The 20,085-nt window shown below is 42.3% G+C and overlaps 1 long non-coding RNA gene across 1 annotated transcript in view; it reads left to right on the top strand.

Moving 5' to 3' along the window:
• LOC142494359 (uncharacterized) overlaps positions 1–15,968 on the top strand; it is a 220,839-nt gene extending 204,871 nt beyond the window's left edge. Inside the window, exons 3-4 of the long non-coding RNA XR_012801391.1 lie at positions 11,078–11,144; positions 11,890–15,968. This is a non-coding gene — a long non-coding RNA (uncharacterized LOC142494359). The remainder of the gene's footprint in view (positions 1–11,077; positions 11,145–11,889) is intronic.
• Positions 15,969–20,085: the final 4,117 nt, after the last annotated feature.

Genomic DNA, 20,085 nt, shown 5'->3' with positions numbered 1-20,085 from the left:
CACCCCAAGGTCAGACAGTGCAATGCTCAGAGAAATTGCAAAAATCCCAAGAGTTACATGTCAGACTCTACAGGCCTCGGTTAGCATGTTAAATTTTAAAGTTCATGACAGTACAATTAGAAAAAGACAGAACAAGTATGGTTTGTGTGGAAGGGTTGCCAGGAGAAAGCCTCTTCTCTCTAAAAAGAACATGGCAGCACTGTTTAGGTTTACAAAGTTGAATCTGAACAAACCACAAGACTTCTGGAACAATGTCCTTTGTGGAAAGTGGAGATGTTTGGCCATAATGCACAGCGCCACTTTTGGCGAAAACCAAACACAGCATATCGGCACAAACACCTCATACCAACTGTCAAGCACGGTGATGGAGGGCTGATGATTTGGGATTGTTTTTCACTCACAGGACCTGGGAACCTTGCAGTCATTGAGTCGACCATGAACTCCTCTAAACCAAAGTATTCTAGAGTCAAATGTGAGGCCATCTGTCCGACAGCTAAAGCTTGGCTGAAATTGGGTCATGCAACAGGACAATGATCCCAAGCACAACAGAAAATCTACAATAGAATGGCTGAAAAAGACAAGAATCTAGGTGCTGCAATGGCCCAGTCAAAGTCCAGACCTCAACTCGATTGAAATGCAGTGGCGGGACCTTAAGAGAGCTGTGCATAAACAAATGCCCGCAAACTTCAATGAACTGAAGCAACGCTGTAAAGAAGAGTGGGCCAAAATTATTCCACAACAATGTGAGACTGATAAAGTCATACAGAAAACGATTACTTCAAGTTATTGCTGCTAAAGGTGGTTCTACAAGCTATTGAATCATATGGTGTACTTAGTTTTTCACACATGGCTTCTCCATTTTGGCTTTATTTTTGTTAAATCATGACACAGTGTAATATGTCATGTGTTGTTGTTCATCTGAGGTTGAATTTACCTAATTTTAAGACCTGCTAAGGAACAGATGATTGTTATTATGTCCTGATATGTAAAACAATAGAATTCAAAGAGGGTGTACTTTCTTTTTCACATAACTGTATATATATATATATATATATATAAGAGGAAAAAAGCTGCGCCTTAAAGGAACATATAACTATGTATGTCTATGTAGATATATCTGATGTATAACCTAAATAGTCTAAGCAATATTGTAAAGGTATACAGACCTATAACCATAAGATGGGCCAAAAACAAACATACAACAACAATACATGAAAAAGCAAATAAAAGGATAAACCAGTCCTCAAATAGTTCCGATGATAAAAATGGATACTGGTATGTAGGGTCTCCGGCAGCTCTCAATGTGGACCTACTACGTCCACAGGATATCTAAAAAGGAAAGAAGAGGAGAGAGCGCACGCCCATAGCGTATAAAAGTATATTTAATGAAGGGGAGAGGGGAGGGAGGGGTAAAAAACGCACTTACAAGAAGTACAATAAAATCAAGCATATGTGATAATAATCACCACCATCCGGTCTAACTGCAAGCTCTTGGGGCAGTCCCAGGCTCCGTTGGTAAAGGAGCAGCGTCTCAGCAAATTTCCAGGACTGATGTGAGTCATCCGGTCAAATTGCAGACTTTGGGGGCATTCCCAGGCTCCGTTGGCGAACGAGCAGTGTACCAGCAGATTCCCAGGGCTGGTGTGCTATGAATAGTCCCAGACAAAAAGTTCCGTGTAGGTAGTAGTGCCCGCAGCACTAGCGCTAGGATCAGTCCGCTCCTGCGCTGGATGTAGACTTCAATGTCAGTGCGTCTGACGTCACGACGCACTGACATTGAAGTCTACATCCAGCGCAGGAGCGGACTGATCCTAGCGCTAGTGCTGCGGGCACTACTACCTACACGGAACTTTTTGTCTGGGACTATTCATAGCACACCAGCTCTGGGAATCTGCTGGTACACTGCTCGTTCGCCAACGGAGCCTGGGAATGCCCCCAAAGTCTGCAATTTGACCGGATGACTCACATCAGTCCTGGAAATTTGCTGAGACGCTGCTCCTTTACCAACGGAGCCTGGGACTGCCCCAAGAGCTTGCAGTTAGACCGGATGGTGGTGATTATTATCACATATGCTTGATTTTATTGTACTTCTTGTAAGTGCGTTTTTTACCCCTCCCTCCCCTCTCCCCTTCATTAAATATACTTTTATACGCTATGGGCGTGCGCTCTCTCCTCTTCTTTCCTTTTTATATATATATATATATATATATATATATGTGTGTGTGTGTGCGTGTATATATATATAGATTTATGTGTGTGATTTTTGTAAAAACATTGTTTAGAATTTTACAACCCTTTAGGTCACTTAATTTATATATATATATACCCATCAAGGTTGAAACATGTATGTGAGTAGGTCTAATGGCTTTGCATCTCATCCCAGCTTCTGTTTAAAAGCTGTGTTTAAAACAGCATGCATTGGCTTGAGGATTGGCTTGTGTAATACGAGCTTGAGACAAAAGGTGGCACTGAGTGCTCATTTGCATGTCATTTCCCAGAATCCCTTGCTGCAGTGGAAGTGCTGTATGCTGGGTGACAATGGGGAAAGACAGGGTTGCAGACCTGTCTAAGACATGCAAATGAACATACAGTAATATTTACAGTTGCTTTATGCTTTACTGTGGAGGGTTTTTGTCACTTTTTTTACCCACCATAACCTTAATGACAGTGGTGATTATCTAGTCTAGTTTCAAACCTGCTAGCCATTAAGACCAGCCTCACACTGATGATACCCATCAAGGTTGAAACATGTATGTGAGTAGGTCTAATGGCTTTGCATCTCATCCCAGCTTCTGTTTAAAAGCTGTGTTTAAAACAGCATGCATTGGCTTGAGGATTGGCTTGTGTAATATGAGCTTGAGACAAAAGGTGGCACTGAGTGCTCATTTGCATGTCATTTCCCAGAATCCCTTGCTGCAGTGGAAGTGCTGTATGCTGGGTGACAACGGGGAAAGACAGGGTTGCAGACCTGTCTAAGACATGCAAATGAACATACAGTAATATTTACAGTTGCTTTATGCTTTACTGTGGAGGGTTTTTGTCACTTTTTTTACCCACCATAAACTTAATGACAGTGGTGATTACCTAGTCTAGTCTCAAACCTGCTAGCCATTAAGACCAGCCACACAATGATGATACCCATCAAGGTTGAAACATGTATGTGAGTAGGTCTAATGGCTTTGCATCTCATCCCAGCTTCTGTTTAAAAGCTGTGTTTAAAACAGCATGCATTGGCTTGAGGATTGGCTTGTGTAATACGAGCTTGAGACAAAAGGTGGCACTGAGTGCTCATTTGCATGTCATTTCCCAGAATCCCTTGCTGCAGTGGAAGTGCTGTATGCTGGGTGACAATGGGGAAAGACAGGGTTGCAGACCTGTCTAAGACATGCAAATGAACATACAGTAATATTTACAGTTGCTTTATGCTTTACTGTGGAGGGTTTTTGTCACTTTTTTTACCCACCATAACCTTAATGACAGTGGTGATTACCTAGTCTAGTCTCAAACCTGCTAGCCATTAAGACCAGCCTCACACTGATGATACCCATCAAGGTTGAAACATGTATGTGAGTGGGTCTAATGGCTTTGCATCTCATCCCAGCTTCTGTTTAAAAGCTGTGTTTAAAACAGCATGCATTGGCTTGAGGATTGGCTTGTGTAATACGAGCTTGAGACAAAAGGTGGCACTGAGTGCTCATTTGCATGTCATTTCCCAGAATCCCTTGCTGCAGTGGAAGTGCTGTATGCTGGGTGACAATGGGGAAAGACAGGGTTGCAGACCTGTCTAAGACATGCAAATGAACATACAGTAATATTTACAGTTGCTTTATATATATATATATATATTGTGACATAGTCCAAAGATGTTAGGCAGCTTTCTGCCCCATTTTAGAGCAGAAAGTGCAGGAATAGCTAAAAATGATCCGTTCCACAGCTTCCCATTAACTCAGGCAGCTGGATGGAAAATCCAGAGCACAGATTACAATGGCTCTAGTTCTCCCTCACCTGCTCTTCTAATCACATGCACAGGTATTTAGAGCAGAGAGGTTTTGCATTTCACTCTCTCTCCTTGGAGCCTGGGGGCTGGGGGTGTCGCTACTCTCCTGCATCCAGTATCGAGGTTGACGGCCTCTCCACGTATCACAGTACCAGAGGATTTGCCTGGACACCCCAAACAGATAAGACAAACAAATGGTTACTGCTGTTGCTAAAAGACTGTGCTGTATCTTGTGACCCTAAATGAGAGAGCATTGTTTTAAGCTGGGGAACCAGTTTAGTTGGCCAGCAGCTGTTAGAGAGACTGATTTTGATGTGTAGTTAGATCCCTGAAAGGGATAGGATTTTGTTTATATAGTTTGGTTTCTTTTTACTTGAAATAACAGTGTGGGAAATACTGTAACAATGAAATGAGTGAACTGCTGAATGAAAGTATCTGAGTACCTCTAACCTACACATGTTAAAGCTGCAGTACCTTACTTGGATGAAAATAAAGCAGGCAGAAGCCTGAGTTAAGCAGCTTAATACTTTGCATGATCCTGTTTTTGTATTAAATAACCCTAGAAGACTGTGTCGGGAAGAACCCAGACAGACGTCAGCACTAAAAAAGAGGGGCGTTTGTCACATATGGTGGAGAATGCGGGCAGACACTAAAGTCTGTGGGTTTGCAAATAAATGCGGGGGTTTAAAATGGCCGCCCAGCTGAAGTAAAATACAGATGCTATGAGTGAAGTCTGTTCCACTGTGTATATCAGTTGTGCTTCTAGCGTACACAGAGAATGTGCGAAGTGTGGATGCAATAGCACCCTGAACCCAAACAGAAAACCAAAATGTTTTGCTGAAGAAAAAAAAAAAAAAAAATTTGCATCTAGCAAGTGCTGTATGTAAGTTGCTGAAGTGAGTGAAATTGCAGCTAGCAATTGTCCCTGCCGGGTTTCTAAAATGGCCGACGTGAAATGTTTGTTGTGTAATGTACGTAACCATACAAAACAGTGTCCCTTCAGGCCATACTATGATCACGACCCTGGAGGAGAGCCGTACCTACAGATGAATTTAGTATGCTGGGCCTGTCGTGAAGTAGGTCACATGGAAGATGTGTGCCCCAAAATTTTCAAAGACAAACAGCTGCAAAAGCAAGCAACGCCCTGTGAGTGCAAGCAAGATGTGGAAGCTGATAACAGTGAGTGTGTGCCCAGGACCACTGATATCTCTGGAGCTAATAAAGCAAAAAGAAAGAAAACTGTTCCTCAAGTCACAGGGGAAGTGACCGAGCCACTTGAACCTGCGCTGTCAGGACATGCGTCAGAAAGGCGCCGAGATGAGCAACAGCCCATAGGGCCTGGCGCAATCGTCCCAGGAATGACGACACGCCTAGAGATGACAAAGGCTACTGCTACCACCATAGGCAGAGAGCCAAGCGAATCAAAGAAAACAAGAACTGACTGGAAACTATGCTATGAGATGTCCCAGAAAGATGTGCAAAACTTCATCACAGAGTTGGGGGTTTCTCGGCAAGAGGCTAGCGTGCTTAAAGCAGAGCTGGAACTCTCACGCCATGAGGTCTACGCTCGCAGCACAGAGCTGTGTACATTGAAGAAAACCTATGAGAATACCCTGAGTAATTTAGAGACTGTAAAAAGAGAGAATGTAAGTCTGACACAGAAAAATTCAGACTTGACTGACCAGATCAGTGAAAGTGATGAGAAGCTTCACCAAGCAGAAAAAGTGGAGAAGCAATTGATTCAGGAAAAGTTAGAAATGCAGGAAGCACTGCAGAATACAGAATCAGCGGCGATCCAGGCGACACAAACTGCAGAGCTCCAAAAAATGGAGGCGCTGATGCAAACCCAGAGCAAGCACCAGAAAGAGGTGAAGACCCTGAGGGAGGTCTGGCACGATCAGGTTGAAGAGCTGCAGAAGCAGATGGCTGAGCGCGAGATACAGTGCGCCAAGAGAGAGGAGGTGTCCGTCCGTCAGGTGGTTTGCCTGACACTGCGCTATAAAAGCGAGATGGCCGATATCTACAAGCAGCTGGACCACACGGCAAATGAGGGGGCCCGGCTGCAGCTGGAGCTGGACAAGACCCGGAAGGAGCACCTGCAGCTGCAGGTCAAGAATAGAGAAAATGAAACAGAGTTAAACCTCGCTCTGAAACAGATGACGGACATGGGAGAAGCGGCTAAAGTGGTTCAGTCGGGCTATCAATCCTACCTCCTAACCAAGCAAGCTGTACGTTCCTATACGTGTATCTTCAATGCTGTTGCAATATTACGATTTGCTATAAAGATGAAGTTGGAGAAAGAGATTCCAAGGCTAAAAGAGACACGGTCACAAAAGGAGACCAGGGAAAGTAAACTCAATGCCCTCACTGATGACAAAGAGGAAGGAGAAAGAATTGACTTTGATTGTGCTGCTGTTATTCCAGAAACAGATAGGCACCCTCCTGAGAATATACTCCCTGATCTGGAATTCAAAAATCCAGATCCTCAATTTCATTTACGTTGTCCAGAAGATTATCAAACTAGTGGACACACCCAGGACAACACAGAAGATGTTTTAGCCAAGTGGGTGGCAGTTCCTGAAAACACAAACTTGTTGACAGATCCTGATGACATGGTTAATATGGACTACGTTTGTACAGAGGCAACTAGGTCTCCAAAACCCAAAGGCCTGGTAATGGCCACAAAAGGGAAATCAAAGATTGAAAAGAAAAAACAACGAAGGTTAACATGGCGCCTGAATAGTTCCATATCTCACCAATCTGGACCACACTGTGGAGCCAAGGAGAATCTGGTCCAAGGGTCTCATCAGAAGCTAAAGAAACAGTCCAGTCATTTGCAGGTTGCAGCGGGCTATGAAATAAAGTCAAAGGATGCAATAGACTGGAAGTCAAAAAAAAAAAAAAAAAAAAAAAAAATGTTTGGGGGAACTGACCGATTTATTTTTTTTATTACACGTGTGGACTATGTCACGGACACTTAACTATGCAAATAAGCATTTTGTCAATATTACAATGTTATATTGGTTCTCTGTGTTGAAAATGTAGCTAAACTACAAATTAATATACAGGGTTGATGGCCCTTAAGATTACAAGGCTGTAGTATAAGAGAAAAAATATTGGTAGCTTACAATATGGAAAAAAAAAAAAATGCCCTTTTCGGTTGGTAAATTTATAATGAAGTTCATATTCGTATCATGTGAATACTTAATATTGTACTGAGGAGTTAGCTCAAGTATTTCAGGTAGGACGCTCACCCCAGTGAGGTCCATGGCCGCTCACCCCAGTAGGTGTGAGCTGGGGAGGGGGATATGTGACATAGTCCAAAGATGTTAGGCAGCTTTCTGCCCCATTTTAGAGCAGAAAGTGCAGGAATAGCTAAAAATGATCCGTTCCACAGCTTCCCATTAACTCAGGCAGCTGGATGGAAAATCCAGAGCACAGATTACAATGGCTCTAGTTCTCCCTCACCTGCTCTTCTAATCACATGCACAGGTATTTAGAGCAGAGAGGTTTTGCATTTCACTCTCTCTCCTTGGAGCCTGGGGGCTGGGGGTGTCGCTACTCTCCTGCATCCAGTATCGAGGTTGACGGCCTCTCCACGTATCACAGTACCAGAGGATTTGCCTGGACACCCCAAACAGATAAGACAAACAAATGGTTACTGCTGTTGCTAAAAGACTGTGCTGTATCTTGTGACCCTAAATGAGAGAGCATTGTTTTAAGCTGGGGAACCAGTTTAGTTGGCCAGCAGCTGTTAGAGAGACTGATTTTGATGTGTAGTTAGATCCCTGAAAGGGATAGGATTTTGTTTATATAGTTTGGTTTCTTTTTACTTGAAATAACAGTGTGGGAAATACTGTAACAATGAAATGAGTGAACTGCTGAATGAAAGTATCTGAGTACCTCTAACCTACACATGTTAAAGCTGCAGTACCTTACTTGGATGAAAATAAAGCAGGCAGAAGCCTGAGTTAAGCAGCTTAATACTTTGCATGATCCTGTTTTTGTATTAAATAACCCTAGAAGACTGTGTCGGGAAGAACCCAGACAGACGTCAGCACTACAAAAGAGGGGCGTTTGTCACAATATATATATATATATATACACAAAAAAATCAGTCAGCACTCTGTAGTGAAAAAAAGAAAAAAACAGATGCTAGTCCCATAGAGAGCACATAACATACGAACCAATCCAAGGACCAGTAAAGAGACAGCAAACTGCACGGGGTTAATCCAAAAGTTTGTATTCAAGACATAAACACACGTAAGCCGACGTTTCGGTCTCACAGAGAGGGCCGTGCCTGAGTAAGGTCTCTCTGTGAGACCGAAACGTCGGCTTACGTGTGTTTATGTCTTGAATACAAACTTTTGTATTAACCCCGTGCAGTTTGCTGTCTCTTTACTGGTCCTTGGATTGGTTCGTATGATATATATATATATATATATATATATATATATATATATATTATATATATATATATATATATATATATATATATATATACACATATATATATACATATATATATAGAAAAGAGAAGAAAAAAGCGCCCGATCCTTGTATAAAATCAGATAATAAGGTTTAATAATCCATGGACAAGACAAATGCACACTCACACTTTGTCAGAATAAAAAAGGCATGTTATGGGACCAGCCCATGCACCAGATGAACGTGAGGTTTCACCGTCGTCCTCCGTTTTGGATGCGGTGGAAGTCTTTGCAAATGGGTGTTGCTGCTGCTGTGTTTGCTGGAAAGGGTTTTAAACCTTCAAAACCGGAACACCTCTGTTGACTGCGGCCGCCGTTTGCTTCTTACAGCTCTGGGACCAAGGGAATCCTTCACACACGTCCTCTCTCCTTGCTCTGGCGTCTGAACTGGTCACCTTCCGTAGTTCCTATGCCACGTGACCCTACGCGTTTCTTCCGGCTCAGCGGATTTCATCAGGGGATGAAATCCACTGAGCCGGAAGAAACGCGTAGGGTCACGTGGCATAGGAACTACGGAAGGTGACCAGTTCAGACGCCAGAGCAAGAAGAGAGGTCGTGTGTGAAGGATTCCCTTGGTCCCAGAGCTGTAAGAAGCAAACGGCGGCCGCAGTCAACAGAGGTGTTCCGGTTTTGAAGGTTTAAAACCCTTTCCAGCAAACACAGCAGCAGCAACACCCATTTGCAAAGACTTCAACCGCATCCAAAACGGAGGACGACGGTGAAACCTCACATTCATCTGGTGCATGGGCTGGTCCCATAACATGCCTTTTTTATTCTGACAAAGTGTGTGTGCATTTGTCTTGTCCATGGATTATTAAACCTTATTATCTGATTTTATACAAGGATCGGGCGCTTTTTTCTTCTCTTTTCTATAGGTTCGTTGGGAGGTTGGTGATCCCATGAAGAAGCTGCCTGGACCTTTTATTTGTCATTATCAAGGACATATGTGGACTTAAGAATTGTTCTATTTTTCATATTTTCATTTTTTATTTGTATTTTATTTTATTACAATATTTTTTTAGCAATTTTTCTATTTTTCAATTTTGTAATTTTATGCTTTTTACACTATTTTTTTGGTCCATTCATTACACAATATACACATAATATTAGATCATATTATTGATTTTCCCATCATCACACACACACACATTTTTTCACACACAATATTATATATTTTTCACACAATTTTTACTCATTTATAGTAGTAACATTTACAGGGTATTAGTCCCAATCAATAGTTCCTAACCACAAACATTTTTATATTTTTACTATTTGCAATTTTATGCTATTTTGTATTAGTCATCTGTGCTGGGTATCACCTTGCTGAATTATATTGGGGCCACAGTGGTTTGTGCGTGGTTGAGGAAGGGCGCTGTCTTTTACTTCTTTTCACTATACATATATATATATATATATATATATATATATATATATGTATGTATATATATGTATGTATATATATATATATATGTATATATATATATATGTATATATATGTATGTATATATATGTATGTATATATATATATGTATATATATATATATATGTATATATATATGTATATATATGTATGTATATATATATATGTATATATATATATGTATATATATATATGTATATATATATATATATATATATATATATATATATATATATATATATATATATATTTATACACCTACCCACACGTATATGTATGTGGATAGATAGATTTGGTTTTTTGTAAAATATTTTTACAATTTTAAAACCCCATATGTCTGTTCATTTAATTTTAACTGTAAATATTTTGTTACCTTAGTTCTTTAACTACAAGCAGTGGTTGACAAATCACCAAAAAATCTACTCGCCACACAAAAAAATCTACTCGCCACCTAGTACCAAACGTGTGCTGCTTGGGCCAATATTTACTCGCCCGGGGGTTAAATCCACTCGCCCGGGGAGAGCAAATGTATAGGTTTGTCGAACACTGACTACAAGCATGACTTTGATAAGCACGACAGTAAAACTTTTACATGTGCCGATATCCTATTTACATGACATAATTGTATGAAAGAGCTAATTCCTTAAAAGTGCAGACTTGAGTTGTGCATTTATTTTCTTCATCTTCAATGTACCGTAAAACGGCAAATGTCAATTTAAGCTTAAAAGCTAATTTGGCTCAGGCCTCGCCTAGGCCGCAGTCTGACTCTTGCTTTGTTGTTCAGTGAGGTAAAGCATAATTTTATGACTCTCTTGGCTTCTTACTCTGAGACAGAATCAACTCTGTCTGCTCTTAATTAAAACAAATAACCCATGCTTACAATAGCAGCTCAGAAAAGATGAGTACTACCCTTAGCGTTAGCAGCTAATTGATTTTCAAATGATAATGGTGTTTACATTAGAAATCTAAACCCCTTGTATTTAGTCCTTGTCCCAACTAAAACCATCATAGTCTCACAAAATTCCTCCATTGTGATCAGTGACTCCTAGCTTTGTGCCACACCAAGATGTTAAACAAGCTAATTAAATGGACTTCTGATTTACATGCCGACATCTAGCACTGTTTGATATCAACAAGCACCTAAAGGATTATTTTCTCAATCTCATTGTGTAGGACGTCAGTTCAAAGCAAAGGCCTCCAGGCTGGACTGCAGTGTCCCACCATATCTGGAATGTGAAGGGTGAGTTAGAAAGGTCGTATACATTGCAACTCAAAAAATGAAGGTGGATGACAAAGTCAATAGGTGACAGTACAGGAACTGAAAATAAATCCAGAGAATACTGCAGCACACCAGTCATAAAAAAAGATATGATTTAAAAAAAAAAAACTGTCAATGTTAGTGTTTAATTCACACCTTCATCAGGACTTAGATTGATGGCCTGAATTAAAAACACGAAATATTGACAGTTTTTAAATAAATCATCATTTTGTAAGATGTGTGCCTCAATATTATCTGTATTTGGATTCACTACAGGAGCCTGTGCAGTGACCAACACATTATGTATGAGTAGCCATGTTTGACTTAAAAGACTTGTAAGGTGTGCCTCCTCTGTATAAACCGGCTCTGAGTTACTTGAAACTGTAAGTGACCTGAGAGATGTATACAAAATAAATGAACTGCAATTCCTTGAACGCCTTCTGGGAACCTGTAGTTACTTGAATCAGCACAGTTTATGTTGCAATTCTTTCTAAATGATTCATCTCAGGCACATGCATAGAAAAGATAATGAGCTTAGTCAGCAGAATGTGGTGTGTAGCAGTGGGCAGGACACAGCATGAATAGCAGCTAAATCTTACCTGCGGAGTGGTTCGTATTAGGTAGTGACGTTATCGGTGGTAGAAGCCACTGCCGCTACACCTGTCCTTCCCTTTTGCATGTTTTCCTACTCAATCAGGATAGTTTAACCTTTATTTTTAACTTATAGAGAAAGATATATACATTTGGAAGCAAATTAAAGTCTGTGACTTCATCCCAAGGGGGAATACATTAACATGGCAATAGCCCGTTCATATAGCCAGAAGAAATGAACATTGATGGACGAAGGTGGTAATTGACTGGATTCCAAGGCCAAGACAATTACCAAAACTAAGATGGGAGGATAAATCAGAAAATGTGTTGGAGTAACATGGAGAAGAAAGGTTTGTAACCGCAATACAGTACCTGGAGGATCATTTGGTTGGCCTTCATCTAGCAGTTGATCGACAAGGGATGAATCTGATTTTTTTTTTAAATAGTGCGTGTGTGTATACCATACACATTTTAAGTTATGGTGGGTGAAAAAGGAGACAAAGAAACTCACCCGTTAGCATATAGCCAATAAAGAATATCACTTGTGAGCACATTCACATGTCTTAGATAGGTCTGCAACCTTTTCACCATTATCACCTAGCATACAGTGCTTCCACTGCAGCAAGGGATTCTGGGAAATTACATGCAAATGGTCACACAATGTTTCAACTTTTGCCTTAAATCCATTTTTACATGAAACCCTTATAATCAAATGCTCTGCTGTTCACACAGCTTTTAAGCACAGCATTGGATTAGATGCAAAGCCAGTCAAACCACTCACAGACAGCTGTTTTGAACTTTATGGGTCTCATCAGTGTGAGGTTGATTGTACTGGCTTTTCAATTTTCAAGGCTGGGTATTACTGGAATAAAGGCACATTTATATATTACCATGCACATTTATATTATATTACAGTACCATGCATTGGGATAAGAGGACTTGCCACTATGTATTGTACCTGTTTGTAGAAACCTGGACAAACTTTTATCTCAACTGTCTCAGTAGTGTCATTTATTTACCATGCTTTCCTTTTAATTACTGCCCTGGGGATAGGATCTCAAAATCTGCATCAACTTCTCCCCTCATGTATCCTGTGCATGTAATTAAAAATTCCCCAGCCCTGCGACATGCAGAGAACACTGAGAAATGCAGAGTACAATAATAGGAATTATATGAGTACATTGCATATGACAACACTAGCAGATTTTCTAGCTTTAATTGTGTTACTTGTACATCTGTCTGCTAAGATAAATAGACCTTATTGTATCCTGCATAGCACCAGTCTAGGAGCAATTTATTCTTATATAGCAATGTTAGTGCATATAGCACCATACTAAGTAGAACAACCTGGACACATATAATCCATGCCCTGAGAAGTTTACAGAATTCTTTCTTAGAGCACAAGGCATGTCATTGCTGGGTGTAATGACATGTGATACAAAGTAACACCTTTCTTTTAACACATATGGGGGATATGTACAGTATCAATGTAACAAAGGATTGCTGTGAGACACTGCTCCATTTTCTGTTTGTACTTGTGTCAGAAAGTGATTTCTACATAGGACGCAAACTGTTAGCCAGATAGGTTTAAGCCACTCAGACCGGGTGGATTTTGCTGACTGAAATGTAAGAGGAAAAAAAATTACTTACAGAGAGTTCAAGCTTGATATATCTCATTGTAACCTGTTTGCCATGTTAATCTGCTAAATATTTTCAACTATGTGTAGCCAGGTCCGCCTTGGTTCACCTTTACCTCTCGATGCTGGTACAGGAAAGGGGGAGGCTGCGGCTGGCTGCGGAGTCGCGTGGGTGCACACGTCTAGTCAGGGAGGCTGCAGGAGCTGCGGGCAGTTAGAGGGGCAACCTGGTCGCCGGAGCTCCTCGGCTGGAAGCCGGTAAGGGTGCCATCTTAGATTTTGCCGCGCATGCGCAGAGGCAGCTGGCGCATGCGCAGTGTAGCGTGAGTGGTGGCCATTACAAAGTATAGGCTCTGCATAGTGACTACATGTCCTAGCAGCCCCAGGGGCTGCTACACACATGAGCGCAGCGGCCAATAGGATTCTTAGGATCTCCTGCCAAGGAATAGATACATTTGGCGCGCTCAGCACACCATACTAGTTGGGAGCAGGCCAGAGAAGGGTGAGGTAGTGTCACAGGTGCCAGTGGCCCTGAGACTAAGCCTAGAGTCCCCCAGGTCCCAGCGAGGCCCCGACTCCCCAAAGATTGTGGTTGCTTCAGGGAAGACCCCTAGATAGGGATACTTCCCCAGTACTTCATAGTGTCAGGGACACCGTGAAGATGCCGCACTGTGACTTGTGGCCTATGGTCTGGGACCAGACCCCCATTTATCCTGAGAGACACTTAAAGGTGAGACACTCCAACGGGAGTTCACCCCATGCAGAGGCGGACGTCTTCGTTGGATCAGACGGATCCTTTTATCAGCTGGCAGTACCCGGGTGCTGGAGCGCCCGGGAAGGTATCATCATCTACAAGTGCACCAACGGCCACAACACACTCTGTGGGTAACGCTACTCCACACACTTTGGGGTGGGCTTGGCTTCTGTGGACACCGGGTGATTAGGTGCCATGGGCACCTCAGTACTTTGGGAGAACCTCATCAGGGTATGAACATGGTGGTGGTTGGACAGTGGGGCACTGTGTGGGCACGGCCATGTGAGGCCTATATAGTATTGCGTTATTAGTTCTATGTTGCCAGTAAAGATAAGCCGTTATATCACTGTGTGCATATTCATTCTTTGCTGTGTCTTCCTGGGAAGGGGTTATCCAATTGTGCTTGGATCCCTTCCAGGTGGAGGCGCAGTCATCATATTTACCACGACCTCCACATGCTCCCTGCAGCGGAGGGCCTCCTTTGAGCCACTCAGGTAAAGCACCACACGTAGTTTCCCTTAGACACGGGGGAAAAGGGGCTAAATATGTAACAAGGAATCTCCTCTGTAAATAGGGAGAGTTGGCTAGCATGTTCCATGAAAATGTAAATGTAACATGCTAATTGAGACGATGAAGCAATGTTCCTTGCTACCCATGCATATATTTTGTTAACGTAAAATACTCTGTGTGTGTATATTCAAATATCTACCTTACTGTTTGTGCAACATAAACATAGCACAGACGTGCCAGAAATAGGCTTCCGAGTAGCTTTTGTCCTTTGTTGTTTAAATTATTAACACAATCAGACTCGGTGTAACACATTTTTTAATGACTTCCCAACAACTGGATAAATTGCCTTACCCCAAAAAATCACTACTTGGTGATGTTTCATTCAAGGAATAGAGATGCCTGCGATCTTGCAGTGCACTTTAAACATTAGATAGTATCAGATGCCTGTTGTAAGATTCTGATATACACGGCAGCTTTATTAGGTTTAAGCTTTGGAGTGAGTACTCTGTCCTAGCCGTGCATTTATTTTATTCCGTTTTATGGATGACTGAGCAAGCCGGCAACATGTTCTGATAGGAGCCTTCTAGACCTATGTGCGTGGCTGTAAGTAAAAATCATTGAGGCCTTGTTAGCACTGCCAGATTGGTCTTCAAGACTTGCCCTTTGAGAGATTACTCCTTTAACAGCTCCAGCAATATCAAAGTAAACTAATGCCAGTGAAATACTTAACCCTTACAGTGCCCTAATGACGTACCTGGCGCATCTCTTGCCCCCTTCTCGCACGCAGATAATTCATAACCAGGGCCGCCGACATGGGGGGGAGAGCCGGGACAGGTGTTTAGGGCCTGGTGGCTGCCGGGGTCCGGCCGTTGCTGCAAGTGGGGCTTGACCTCTGGCTGGAATACTGCCGCTCCTCCTGCCACCGGGCCCTGGCTCTCCCCTCTATCACTCTGTTCCACTCTGAGCTTGTGATACTGGCGCGCGCCGGGCATTTCTGACATCAAAGTGCGCCGGAAGCAAGATGGGCTCAGCTTCCAGCACACACTGGTATGAGAGGGAGGCCCAGCGCAGGCCAAAATCTCAGCGTAGGGTAGAATGAGTGAGGCTTGCAGCTGGGGGAGATCCGGAGCCCAGCGGCAAGAGGACCGGCAGCCGGGCTCAGCCAGAGGTCAGGCCCAATTTGCAGCATCGGCCGGGCCCCCGCCAGCCACTGGTCCCAGCCTGACCATCCCCAAGGTAGATAAATGTATTTATGGGGTGGAGTTTAAAAAATATATATGTATTTTGGGGGTGGGGTATTTTTAAATGTATTTGGGGGTGTTATAAAAAAATGTATTTGGGAGGTGGTTTTTTAATATGTATTTGGGGTTTGGGGGTGTTTAAATTTATTTGGGGTGTTTTTTTTAAAATGTATTTGTGGGATGGAGTTTTTAAAAAAAATGTTTTTGGGGTTAGGTTTCTTTTTTAAATGTATTTGTGGGGTGGAGTTTTTTTTTCTAAGATGTATTTGGGGGGTGGGGGAGTTATACAGTATGTATTTGGGGCTGGGGGTTTATATGTATTTGGGGGTGGGGGTTTATATGTATTTGGAGGGTGGGGGGTTATATGTATTTGGGGGGTGGGGGAGTTATACAGTATTTATTTGGGGCTGGGGGTTTATATGTATTTGGGGGTGGGGGTTTATATGTATTTGGAGGGTGGGGGGTTATTTGTATTTGGGCGGTGGGGGTTTATATGTATTTCGCCGGTGGGGGTTTATATGTATTTGGGGGGTTATATGTATTTCGCCGGTGGGGGTTTATATGTATTTGGGGGGTTATATGTATTTGGGAGGTGGGGGTTTATATGTATTTGGGGGGTGGGGGAGATATATGTATTTTGAGGGAGGGTTGTGTTTTATATGTATGTAGCTATGTATCCTCTTGGCTACTAATCTGCCTACTGAACTAATAAGCCCTAGTTCCAGCACAGGCAGTATTAGGGTTAAATCTATGCCCTTGCTGCTGCAGCAGTAAATAACTCCCTATGTATTTCAACGAAGAGAAGATATGTTACCTTATGCGAGTGTGGAGGGTAGGGAGATGCATGTATATGGACCGGGTAGAATATATTCCTGAGCGGAGTCCAAAGAGGGTGTACTCCGTTACTGTTCCCGATGGAGAGGGCAAGTTAGTTAAGAAACCTGACTGAAAACATTATTATTGAAGGGGGTATGGATTCTCCATGTTATGGGAGGGATCCAGACATACCTCATCGGTTAGAACTGTTATGCTAAAACTGTATATCATCAAATGTTATGCCATAAACTGTATGCATTGTTCCATGTTATCCAATTTAGGGATTGTGTATAAATTGGGTTCTCAGTGGGGTCTGTGAAATTCCACCAGGGGGAGTGTGTAGCCGTGTATCCTCTTGGCTACAAATTTGCCTACCTAACACATAAGCCCTGGTACCAGAGCAGGCAGTGTTAGGGTTAAATCTATGCACTTGTTGCTGCAGCAGTAAACAACTCCCTTGAGTGACAGGTGGGTGGGCCTAAGGCCTGTGTGCTGCCCTATCAGGGGCTCAGACCTAGGACCCACCCACAGGGTACAAAGGGGACTGCAGATCCAAATTCTAGTTGAGTTCTGTTCTGTGCAGAGTTGGAAGTGTGGAGCCAGGGCTCGGGCCACCTTCCTTCCCCTCCCGCAGGGGAGTGGGATACTACCCCATATTCCACCAGGGAATATGGGAGTCTAGGATAGACCTTTGGGGCCTCAAGTCCTGGGGGTATTCCAGGGACCAAAGGAAAGATTATGCTGATATGTATGCGGCGTACTGCTGTACAAGAATAAAGAGCTGTTCCTGTTTTATACTCCTGCCTGAGGCTGCAGTTTGTTCAGGGACGGAGTGAGTGTTTTCCACAGGGGACTGCACCTATTTCTATAGGCCCTGTGGGAATGGAGGCGCTGTACCAGTGAGAAAGAACCAACCAGCACTGAAAGCCTGTCCTGCTAATCCCCAAAAAACACTGGCGATTGCTCAGGGCCTTCCTGTGAACCAAACAGGTAGCACCATCACAAGGTAATCGCTGTGATTCTCCCTTAGGGTGGGGGAACACCTGTTACATGTATATTGGGGGTGGTTTTTTTTGTTTGTTTTTTTTTTTCATTTTATCTGGGGGTGGTTTTTTTCTAAGATGTATTTAAGGGTGGGGCATGTTTTATTTGTATTTAGGGGTGTTTTTTTTAATAATGTATTTAAGGTTTTTTTTCTAAGATGTATTTTGGGGGTGGGGAGGGGTTAGATGTATTTGGGGGATGAGAGATTCTTTTATATGTATTTGGGTGTGGGGATGTTATACAGTATGTAATTGGGGGATTAGATTTATTTGGGGGCTGGGAGGGTTCTTTTATATGTATTTGGGGTGTGGGGGAGTTATATTTATTTGGGTGATGGGGGTGTTCTTTTATATCTATTTTGGGGGTGGGATTTTTTTGGTATGTATTTTGTGTGGGGATTGTCTGTGTCGGGGGAGGAGGAAATGAATTTGAGGAGGGGGATTTCTGGGAGTGGAGTAATTGATGGAGGGAGGAGTGTGAGATGAGAGAGTGAGGAAAAGAAGGAGTAAGAGTGAGACGGAGGGGAGAGAAATACATGCAGGGGGAAGGGATTGAGTGAGAGTGGGGTAATTGATGGAGAATGAGAGGAGAGAGGGGGTGAGTGAGGAAGAGAGGGAGTGAGACGAAGGAGAGATAAATACATGGGAAGAGGGGGGGAAATAGAGGGGGCTCATGAGATGTGAAATAGGGAGGGGCTTGCAAGACCCCTGACCTGGAGGAAGGGGGCCCCGGTCGTAACTAGAGTCATGGGCCCCAGGAAATCTGTCTGTGGCCCTGTTCATAACAATGACTGCATCTCGCACTATTGTGTTGTGTATGTTCCACTGCAATGCGCCAGCAGAAGCAATAACGTTGGCTATAACTGTATTTCATCTTCTTGACACGACTATCCTTAACTTCATCCAAACATCGATCTTTTCCAGATTGTCACAATATATTTCTTACCTTCTCAGATTAGAAACTGGTATATCTACAGCCCCTACAAATATGAGAGCAAGGATCAGCCATTGGTTCAGAAGATAACTAAGCGTGAATGTTATAGGTTTCAAGACAACAACATCTATGTTTGCCATTTCCTTGCCACTTGATGTCTTACCTAATCAAACCAGGAAGATTGACTCATTAGCTGCCTAGAGGTATGACATTGTCGCAATTGAGGACAGGGAAAGGGATGAGCCTTCAGAAGAAGATACTGAGAATGCACAGCTTTCACAAGCTCTGAAACTTGTGGAGATATGTACACTGCACAAGATAGTATAGTTTATAGATGGTCTATTATATTGTCCAGTGTAAATAATAAGGGGCTCTGGAGAGGATCTCTAGCAGTGAGCCAATGGGAGTTGTCATGTGATGCCTCCAGGAAGAATTTGGGATGATGCTTGTTATTAAATCATTTGTCTTTCTCATTCAGATGCCTCAATGAAATAATAAAAATGGTTATGTGGTCCACAGCAGGAGGAATCATGGGAAATTTTGAAAAAATTAGTGCAGGAGACAGTGTTTTATGCATTAGAAAGACAATTTAAAATTTCAGCAAATGCATCCCAATTCGGGTTGGGTACAGTAATTATTTAGAAGCACAATGATTGTTGGCAATTCATGTCTTTTTTCTCCAGATTATTAACTGATGCGGAAGCCTGGTATGCCCAGACTGAGAAGGATCTTTTAGGAATGCTGTTTGCCCATGAAAAATGTCATCAATATATTCATGGACAGATGATGGAAATAGAAACAGTGCACAAGCCCTTGGTTGGCGTATTTGGAAAACCATTAAATGATTGCAAATTCAAAAAATTATGATAACATGGCAGAATAATGATCTACTTACAATTTATATGTCAGGTAAATTCATGCTAACAGCAGATAAAAAAATTAGAGCAGGTGCTCCATCAATGCACAATGAGAAAATCCCAGAAACTGAGATGCAAGCTTTATGTTGATCTAATTGTAAAGTCCATTCCTGTAGCCAACTATCAACTGCAAAGAATCTAACAAGGAACAGAGATAGATGAATCAGTTAGCATTTTTGCAGATGTCATAATGAAAGGGCGGACTGATGAATAAGGAAGTTGCTCTACAAGTATAATTAAATACTAGAATCACAGGCATACGCTTTCAATGGTAGAAGGAATCCGTATAATACGGATTCGCCTTGTATGTATGTATGTATGTCTTTATTTGTATAGCGCCATAAAATGTACATAGCGCTTCACAGTAGTAATACATGTCATATAAATAACAAATATAAAGAACAGATCATGGGAATAAGTGCTTCAGACATACTGTAAAAGTAACATTAAGGAAGGAGTCCCTGCTCCGAGGAGCTTACA

Source organism: Ascaphus truei, chromosome 5, assembly GCF_040206685.1.
Source record: "Ascaphus truei isolate aAscTru1 chromosome 5, aAscTru1.hap1, whole genome shotgun sequence".
Lineage (NCBI taxonomy): Eukaryota > Metazoa > Chordata > Amphibia > Anura > Ascaphidae > Ascaphus > Ascaphus truei.
The sequence above is the reverse complement of the archived record's forward strand: the minus strand, read 5'-3'. Positions and strand labels throughout refer to the sequence as shown.